This window comes from Miscanthus floridulus, chromosome 4 (genome assembly GCF_019320115.1).
Source record: "Miscanthus floridulus cultivar M001 chromosome 4, ASM1932011v1, whole genome shotgun sequence".
Classification (NCBI taxonomy): Eukaryota; Viridiplantae; Streptophyta; class Magnoliopsida; order Poales; family Poaceae; genus Miscanthus; species Miscanthus floridulus.
In genome coordinates, this window is record NC_089583.1 from 115045759 (window position 1) to 115056663 (window position 10905).

Consider the following 10905-nt stretch of genomic DNA (forward strand, 5'->3'; position numbering starts at 1 on the left):
GACAGCATCTTAAAGCTTTATTTGTGAAGGGCAGAGTTGATGGGCAGCCTGTGTCTAAGGTACTTATTGATGGAGGGGCTGCGATTAATATTATGCCTTACGTGATGTATCGGAAACTTGGTAAGGGAGATCAAGACTTGACCAAAACCGATATGATGTTGAAAGATTTTGAAGGCAATGTGTCACCGGCTAAAGGGGCAGTGTGCGTTGAATTGACCATCGGCAGCAAAACCTTGCCAACGACGTTCTTTGTTATCAACGGCAAGGGTGCATATAATCTGCTTCTAGGGAGGGATTGGATTCATGCTAATTGTTGTGTTCCTTCTACAATGCATCAATGCCTCGTACAGTGGATTGGGGATAAGATTGAGGTCGTCCCTGGTGATTCTTCTTATATCATCGCATCGGCAGAATCAGATACTTATGAGCGAACTAAATGCATATCAGGAGAAGCTTGGGAAAAAGAGTTCCTTAGAGTTGCTGATTATGAAATTCCACCGATCCAAGCAGACGGTTCTGAAGAGGAGTTTTAATGGATAGGTTTGCCGATGATGGAAAATTAGGTCAAGGGTTCACATCGGCAGATGATTTAGTAGAAGTAGATATCGGTGATGGTGATAGGTCGAGGCCTACTTTTATTAGTGCTAAGTTAGATTCCAAGTGTAAGCAGCGAATAACAGATTTGTTAAAAGAATATAAAGATTGTTTTGCTTGGGATTATACTGAGATGCCTGGATTAGACCGATCGATAGTTGAACATCGGTTACCTATCAAATCTGGATTTCGGCCACATCAGCAGCCAGCGCGCTGATGCAACCCTAATGTACTTCCTGACATTAAGGCTGAAATAACTAAATTAATTGAAGCAAAGTTTATTCGGCAATGTCGATACGCAGAGTGGATCTCTAATGTGGTTCCTGTTTATAAGAAAAATGGAAAACTTCGTGTTTGTATTGATTTCAGGAATCTCAACAAAGCCACACCGATGGATGGCTATCCAATGCCGATTGCTGATTTGTTGATTGATGCTGCGACTGGACATCAAATTATCAGCTTCATGGATGGTAATGCAGGTTACAATCAAATATTCATGGCTGAGGAAGATATTCCCAAGACTGCTTTCAGATGTCCAGGACATGTGGGGTTGTTCGAGTGGATAGTCATGACGTTTGGTTTGAAAAATGCCGGTGCTACTTATCAGAGGGCTATGAACTTTATTTTTCATGAGTACATCGGCACATTAGTGGAGATCTACATTGATGACGTAGTGATTAAGTCTGGAGATATCACAGCACATTTAGCCGATCTGCGAAAGATACTGGAGTGCACAAGGAAGCATGGATTGAAGATGAATCCTAATAAATGTGCATTCGGTGTATCGGCAGGACAATTCTTGGGTTTTATGGTGCATCAGCGGGGCATTGAAATCAGTAGGAAGTCTATTGATGCAATTAACAAGGTGATTGCTCCTGCCAATAAGACTGAATTGCAATCTTTGATCGGTAAGATTAATTTCATTAGAAGATTCATATCTAATCTATCGGGTAAGATCAAGGCTTTCAGCCCACTACTTAAATTGAAAGCTGATCAGGAATTTGTATGGGGAGTTGAACAGCAATTAGCCCTTGATGAAATTAAGAAATATTTATCAAATCCTCCAGTGCTAGTTCCACCTCAACATGGGAAGCCTTTCAGGTTATATTTGTCAGCTGATGATGCAGTTATCGGTTCAGCTCTTATTCAAGAATTTGAAGGGAAAGAACGTGTTATTTATTATTTGAGCAGAAGATTAGTGGATGCTGAGACGAGGTATTCGGCTATCGAGAAATTGTGTCTGTGCTTATACTTTTCTTGTATCAAATTAAGGCATTATTTGTTATCTGCCGAATGTACGGTCATATGCAAAGACGATGTGGTCAAGTATATGCTATCGATGCCGATATTAAGTGGTAGAATCGGCAAGTGGATTTTAGCATTATCAGAATTTGAACTACGCTACAAATCAACTAAGGCAGTTAAAGGGCAAGTGATGGCTGATTTTGTCACTCAGCATTGTAACACGGTGGATTCTCTGGGGATTGCTCCCTGGACACTTTTCTTCGATGGGTCCACATGTGGTGAAGGAGCAGGTATCGGCATTGTGTTAATTTCACCTCAAGGAAAGAAGTATGAGTTTTCATTGCCGATTGTTGCTACAGCGACAAATAATCAAGCTGAATACCAAGCCTTGATAAAGGGGTTAGAATTGCTGAAGGAGATACGTGCTGATGTTGTTGAAATCTTTGGTGATTCTATGCTAGTTATAAATCAATTGGCTGGAATTTATGAATGCCGAAGTGAAGCTTTGATTTCGTATTATGAAAGGTGTTTGCAATTATTGAAAGGATTTAGAGATTTTCGTCTTGAACATATCTCTCGATTGCATAATGAGGAAGCTAATCGACTAGCTCAGCATGCTTCAGGGTATCAGCCTATTCAGGAAGTGCTAACATCGGCAGTTGATACCGATGACTGGAGGAAAGAGATTGTCGATTATTTAAAAGATCCATGTAGAAAGGTTGAGAGACGTATAAGGTTCCAAGCTACCAAATATGTGCTCCTCGATGATGAATTATATTATCGAACTATAGATGGAGTTTTACTCAGATGTGTTAGCAATGATGAATCGAAAAGCTTGATGGGTGAAATTCATGAAGGAGTATGTGGGGCACATCAATCGGCTTTCAAGATGAAATGGATGATCAGAAGGAATGGGTACTATTGGCCGACTATTCTTGAAGATTGTTTTAAATATTTTAAGGGATGCCAGGGGTGTCAGAAGTTTGGTAATATTCAAAGAGTGCCTGCATCGGCTATGAATCCTATAATCAAACCATGGCCGTTCCGGGGATGGGCTATTGATCTCATTGGTCAGATTTATCCGCCATCGAGTAAAGGACATAAATTTATTCTGGTTGCTACCGATTATTTCACAAAGTGGGTTGAGGCAATTCCTTTAAAAAAGGTGACATCGGTCAATATGATTGATTTTGTGAAAGAGCATATTGTTTACCGATTTGGTATTCCTCAGACTATCACTACCGATCAGGGTACTATGTTTACATCAGGAGAATTTGATGAGTTTGCTGTAGGTATGGGAATTAAAATTTTAAATTCTTCTCCATATTATGCTCAAGCTAATGGTCAAGCTGAGGCTTCTAACAAAGGGATCATCAAACTCATTAAGCGCAAAATTGAAGAAAATCCTAGGAGGTGGCATACAGTATTAAATGAGGCCTTGTGGTCATATCGGATGTCATGCCATGGTGCAACCAAAGTAACGCCTTATCAGTTAGTATATGGACACGATGCAGTGTTGCCTTGGGAAATTAAGGTTGGCTCTAGACGAATACGTTCTCAAAATCAGCTGACAGCCGATGAGTATAATACTGTCGGATACCGTGAGAAGGGGTACCCTAAGCAAGATCCAAAAAACGACTGCTTAGATTTCGTAAAGATCAAAACCAGCCAAACGCTGCTGGCCTCGGCCGATCCTCTGACTCGCCCGAGGCCCCATCGCCGCGGGCCTCGGCCGATTCTCCAACTCGCCCGAGGCCCCATCGCCACGGGCCTCGGCCGATTCTCCGCCTCGACCGAGGCCCCCCACCACGGGCCTCGGCCGATTCCCCGTCAAAGGCCTCGGCCGGGCCACCGACCCTCTGTCTCGCGCAAGGCGGACTCGGCAGCACTCCGCCACCTCTTCCTTCTCCCGTCCCTCTGGCAAAACGTCGTGTCACGTCAACTCAGCCAACTGCTGCCCCTGACAACAGCCGCACGCCCGGCACAGTACAGCAGAATGGCCGATGGGACAGGAGGCAGGACTAGGCAGGGGTTACCCGCCACTGTACTAACCACCGTGACGCCCATGCCTCACTATGCTGCCAACTCCTGCACCGAGAACAATGCAGCGTGGGGAGCCACATCTGAGCTACTGTAGCCTCGGAATCAGTACCCAAGGCCAATAACTCCCCCCAAGGCCTCGACAGTTTGCTTCCCGGGCTCGGCAGCCTGAGGGTCCATGACCACCGAGCCCCCCACGATGGCTCGGCCTCGGCATCTGCAGAGCCGCAGCCCCCTACGACGTCATTACACGGCAACCCGCACGTCGCCCGCCATGTCCTGCATCAAGCCGTACTGGAGCCCCACGACGCACAAGACCGAGTACGACCAGCATGTCACTTCCGCACGTCCCATCGAGGCGCTCAACCACTCCGACAAATCACACGATGGCGCAGTGCAGCGACGTGGCAGACCAGACGTCCGTCACGTCAGCACCCTGCCATCCACGACGGGACTGTGCAAGGGTTACCGGCTACTGTGCTGCCTAAACTCCTGCACCAAGGACGGACACGACGTGGGGAGTCAGAACCGGGTTCCTGTGACCTCGGGACCAGCGAACCGACCGCTCCGCCCCGCTCGAGACCCCCGATGAGCCTCGGACGAACTAACCGAGTTCCGCCTCGCCCGAGACTCCCGGTAGGGCCTCGGGTGAACTGGCCATGCTCCGCCTCGCCCGAGGCTGGGCTCGTCCCGCAATCTCGTCACCTCCGCCTCAAAAGTCACTCTGGCAGGCCATCGCATCCAATTAATGCACCCAGCTGCCCTCACTGCGTAAGCCACGATCGGCAGTATGCCGCGACAGGACAACGGTCAAATCGCCTTCTTACCATCCCTTACTGACGATACAGGGCACCGTGTCCTGTAGACGCATGTTCGGCACTGTTCCGCCTAAATCAACTATCGACGATGGCCGCCCAGACCTCACATTGCCACCCGCTAAAGGCCTCGGCACAGCAGGCCTCAGCATAGTGGGTCTCGGCCTCAGCGCGATAGGTCTCGACACAGCCTACTACAGCAGCCCCCAGGCCTCGGCACTTCACCAAGTCAACAAAAGTACAAGAGCGCAGCATGTCGTCAGTCTTGAAGACCATACCGACTAGACATCGACGGGAACTCCCACGACGTCATACTGCTTCAGGGAGCGGAATACGTCAGCAAATAGTAGCCTTCTCATGTACCTCTCGCTTCCTCCTTGTAACTATAAAAGGAGGTAGCCAGGGCCATTTCTGGGGGGGGCAGAAGGACAAACACACCGATAGAATCACGCACTTCCACGCTGCTTGGGAGCAACGTCCCAAGCAGTTCGCACCACCCTCGCCGAGACCTGGGGCTAGCTCCCTCTCTCACTCAGCTTGTAACCCCCTACCACGAGCACTCCGGTGCAAGGAATACAAGATCAATCTCTCAGACTGGACGTAGGGCCTCGACTGCCCGAACCAGTATAAACCTTGTGTCTCTTTGCATCACCATCCGGGATTAGGGACACGCAGTACAAATTCACTCGTTGGTTGAGGGACCCCCGGTTCCAAAACACCGACAAATACTCTTATGAAGGATGAGTTGGAAGATGTGGCGGGTCATCGGTTAAGGGCTTTAGTTAGTATTGAAGAAAATAAGAAAAGAGTAGCTAGATGGTATGACAAGAAGGTGAAAGTAAAAGAGTTTGCCGATGGAGATCTGGTCTGGAAATTGATTTTACCGATTGGGACTAAAAGTTCAAAGTTTGGAAAGTGGTCTCCTAATTGGGAAGGTCCATATCGGATAAATCAGTCTATTCCTGGTAATGCATATATTTTAGAAACCCTCGAAGGGGTTGTGTTTCCCAGAGCGTTAAATGGAAAATATTTAAAGAAATATTACCCTAGTATCTGGACAGATGCATAAAAGTATAAGTGCCGATAACAGTACTATCGGCTAGAATTATGCAAGGGTATCAATGTCTCATAAAGTGCCGATACAATAAATAAGATTACACGTTCAGCAAGGATTGGATAGCTAATATCGCACGCAGGCGAATCTGGTCGGCTTCTTCCATTTCTTTGATATCGTCATCGGCAGCACCCTCCACAGGCTTGAGTTTCTTCTTCATAGCTAAAGCTTTGCGAGCTTGGATATCTCTTTCTTGCTGAAGGGCTTTGACGGCATTGGGTAGCTGGCTTTCTTCTTGTTGAGCATGAGTTAAGGCTGCATCGATTTCTTTCAATTCAGCCAATAGAGCTGCCTTCCTTGCTGATAGATCCAAGATTTTCTGCTTAAGTGCAGCACCCGAAGTCTGCAAGTTGACGATGCCCTTGTGCTTCTCATCAGCGATTTGTTTCAGTTGTAGCATCTCTTCTTTAAGTTGAGCTTGAGCTGCTCTATCGGCAATGCGCTGAGCAGCCCGTTGATATTGCAGTTGACGGCTTTTTAAGTGAGCTGCTGGGAAGAGTATTTCTTCGACATCGGCAGGGACCCTGGCCACGAATTGTTTTGAAAATTGCCTTTGCGGGGTCCGAGTCATCTACCAGTTGGGCGGTACCTTGCTGTAGCAAGTTCAGGAGGGTTTCCAACTTGGATTTAGTCTCTGCCGATATTGTTCCCAGTGCAAGGGAAGAACTTGTTTCCTCTCCATCGTCGTCAGAAATGTCGATGGCAAAGGAAAATAGGCTGTTCGGGGAATCTTGTTCCTGAGAGAAAGACAAGGAGATCAGTCAGGGGTAAGTATGAGTATTGTAAAATCAGATAGGTTGATCGGTTTACCTATTTCAAGGCAATTTCCTGTGCTTGACTGGAGGAAGCAACCTGGAGTATGTCGTGTGGATCGGCTGAGCTTGCCGATGGGATATCCTCTGTGACTTCATCGGTGGTGGGCTCTTGAGGTATGATGACCGATGACATTGGGGCAGATGTAGGGATTGGCATAGACCTTTGTCGTTTTGGCTGTGCTTCAGTATCTGTTGAAGCTTTGCGCTTTGCTTGGACATCGGCAACGATTGGCTAGGGGGCATCGACACTTGTTGGTTGTAAAGCTTGGGCATCTGGTACGTTTGCCGATGTACCCAATTGTTGCTGCAAAACAAGTGTAAGATATGGTATTTAACAGATAAAATGTAAAGTCAAGAAGCTACCTCTGAAGGAGTGGTGCTTGATATCGGCGGAATTGCCGATGACGATCCAGTAGCAGCTCTTACCCCCTGATGATTAAGGTTAATATAGTTTGTGATCGGCATAAGTGAAAATAAACAAGGTTGTTACCTTAAAGGCTTTGACCAAGGTTGTAGCAGTGGCCGATGGAGTAGCCCTGGATGTAGCCAATTTGGACTTAGAAGTGATGGTCTTGGTACGAATCTTCTGGTGGGTCAAAGCGGCTAAGGTGGGAGCGTTGTAGCCGATCGGCGATGTTGGGGAAACAGGCCAGAGGTTGAAGGGTTTCCCACTTTTGCTCACCGATGGTGCTGGGTTGTTAACCTGTTACAAGGGAATCAGTTACTGATAAATGAAGGGAAAAGCAGAAGGGAGTTAAAGGAAACTTACCGCGTCGTCAGGGATGGCATATTCAGGGTCGATCATGTGCCGATATGTGTGAGCAGAAGTTGCGAACAGTTGCTCTTTCCACTCTCGCCACCATTGCTTGTATGACTCGGTGATGAAAGATATTGGTGTCCAGGTGGATATATCAACATCTGTAGTATCGGCATCAGGAGAAAGTTGTACTACCTTGTTCCAGTCTGTTCCGCAGGTGATTGTTTCCCTGGGTTTGATCACATCGGCAAAGCAGAGTTTGATTGGCAGTTGCCCAAAAGCCAATTGGCGGGATACTGCCGATGGGTTGTAAAATTCATATGTAATGTTGGTGTTTTTCCCGCTGCCGAATGTGTTTACTGGAATTGCCCTAGGAGTGATGATAGCCATCATGAGCTCATTATCTTGATTCAGAGTGTCATCGGCAAAGTTGAAAAGAAGGGGGAATCTGTTTTCTTCGTCGATATAAGGCACCCAGGCCCTATGATCACGAGAAAGACCATTATAGAAGCTTTGAAAGAATCTGCCGATTTGGTCTTCATTGGCTTCTGTTCCAGGAAGAACAATTATGGCTTCACCAAAATTGAGGGGTGAGCGTGTTGCCGATTCATCATCCCCGAGCACATAATCTTCAGCAATTTCTCGTGGGAATTGTTGAGCAAAAAAGTCCCATTGCAAACGTTTGTGCATGTGGGCATTCAGCCACATGTTGATAAACCACCACGGGCCTCCCAGGTTGCCGATGGGTTCGCCAAGCAAAAGTTTCTGAGACACTTGGTGAAGAAGATGATAGGTGGAGCTCAGAAGGTATCGGCCAAGAGGAAACCTTACGCCATTAGCCAAAAGTTCAGCTGCAAGGAGGAAGGCGTTGGTTGGTCCTACTGATCGACCGCAGAAGATAAATTTTTCTAACCACATATTCAGGAATGTGGCATGTTCCCTCTGGCTAGGTGTCCCGGTTTTCTGGTATTCTTGAATATATCCTGTCCAACCGCCGATGTTACGGGTATTCACTCTATATTCAGGTTTTCTACCATAGATGGAGCCTTCATCGGCAGTTGAGATGTCCAAGCCAGTAAGCATGTGGACATCGGCAAGGGTAGGAGTAGCTGGGCCATGTCCAAACATAAAAGTATTGGTCGTATCTGACCAGAAATAAGCAGCTGCAATTATCATTGATTCATTTTTCTGCATATCGGCAATAGAGAGCCTGATACATTGGTCTAACCTTCGTTCTGCCCAGTATACTTGCATCGATCTATTAACCCTCAAATACCAATCTTTCCACCCTTTGGTGGTTTTGGGCCAAGATCGGAATGTGTCTTTCCACAAATTCAGAGAGAAATTTTGGGCTCTAAAGGGGATTCTGTTAACCTCTGCGTTGATCAGATCGGTTGGATCTGGGTTGCCCATTGGTCCAAGGCATTGGACGTGCGGCTGATCGGTTGGGATAATTAATTTGTTGCGCAGTTCCTAAGGTTATGGAATCCAGAAGACAGAAGAAAGGAAAAATCACCAACTGAATAAATTTGCAAAAAGATCAAAGTAAAAGGTAATGGAAGTAGAGCGAACCGCGGGAACGTCGAAGTTGATGGCCATTGTCTTGAGGAAGGTGGAGATACGAGCCGGGAACTTGAAGTTAGCGCCGGAGAAGGGTTCTTGTTGGTTGAGGTCGCGCGGTTGTTCGTCGGAGTCGCCGCCGGAGAGAGAGAATGCCAAGGATTGGAGGCTGAAGATAGAAAATGAGGGTTCCGGAGAAATCTATTTATAAGCCGCCCAGAATAAGGGTATTTTGGACTTATCTCTATGACGCGCGCATATAGGTCAAGGCGGTGCAGAGGGATATGGTAACTATTCACGCGATAATCAGGGGATTGTACAGATGAGTTGATAACAAGTAATCATGACTTGGAAGGGATATCGATACATGATATTTTAATTCTGAAAATGGCAGCATTATCATGTTAAGATCTTGCCGATGGGTTATTGTTTTGGTATCTCAATCATAATCAAGGCAAGAGTGGTTGGCGATTGTGCGATATTTACTGAAGTGCGTGAATCAAGATTAGATTTGATTGGATTTGATAACAAATCAAGTTTTGGCTTGGAGAATGAGTTACGGTAATTGGGCAAAGGCAAGCGTTATCTGGAGTAAATTTCGGAGCATTAATGGTTTTATACTCCGAAATTGGGGGGCATGTGTTGACACCGTTTTTTGCACGTGTCAAAATAATCGGAGTGGACTAATCGGCAAGGGGAAAGTTATTGAATACTTTGATAGCCAATGAAAGCCAGTTTGTAAAAATGGTTGCCGATAGCTGGTGATGATCGATGGAAAGGTTGATTTGGACTCGGGCGTTGCCGATGAGGTTGGAGGAGTTATTGTCGATGCCAATGAAAGGAGGCTTGAAGATTACTGCCGATGAAACAGGGAGTATGCCGATAAAGGAAGACTTGAAGACTACTGCCGATGAAACAGGGAGTATGCCGATGAAGGAAGACTTGAAGACTACTGCCGATGAAGCAGGGAGTATGCCGATGGGAAGGAGGACAGTGAGATTTCCATCGTAATTGAGGCGGACAGGGAAATAGATAGGAGTTGATTTCCTTTTCTGTATTTGTTAGGTTATGATTCGTGTAAGAGTCACGTGTTTCCTTAGATATGGGATTGGTGTCCTAGTTGTGTTTGGTTGTGTCTCTTTAGATCAGGGTATAAATATGGAGTAAGGGGCAATGTAATAGACAATATCAATCAATATCAAAACCAACTTTTACTCCTATTTGCATCTACTTACTTTTCGGCGACTTCGTCAATTTGCATATTTTTCCTTTTTACGAGTTCTCATCGATTCGGCGAGCTGCATCGCTTCAGTGCGACCTTCGGCGATTCTCGAGTTCCGCGTGAGCACCTCTTGGCCGTGACTTCCGGGCGTATCGCTGTTGTCAGGACCAAAGTGTTCGTATCTTCATCCTTGTCGATTAACAGGTCAAATCGACTGGCACGCTTTGGATATCGATTCGGGTATTAGCCCTTTGTGTTTGCAGATCACTTTTGCATCAACACAATCGCTTAGCAAATAAATTAAAATTTCCAGACCACACAAGATTAAAACATGGATTGCAATTTGTACCAAATACAGAGATGCACATGCTAGGGTTTCTTACCTTGGCTACAGAGGACGAGATGGCCGACCGTGGAGGCCCAACCATGAAGCTCGACGCCTACAGGGAAGGGAGGACCATGCAGTGAGGTTCTAGGGGAGGGCGGCGTCGGATCCCGGCGACGCTCTGTGACAGAAGAACGGAGGACGGCGGGGAGCGAGGACCGACGATGGCATAAATGATAACTTTGAATTAATCTAAGATGCGCCCATAGCACCTATTCTTTCTAAACTTTGAATTAATCTCTTCTCTGTCTTTAAGGACGAGTAAGACTGCTATAGCTGAAACCCATGCCGTCACTGAAGTTTCCAGACATTCTTCTCTTCAAAAAACACTTAAGCTTTCAGATACATATATCTAAGT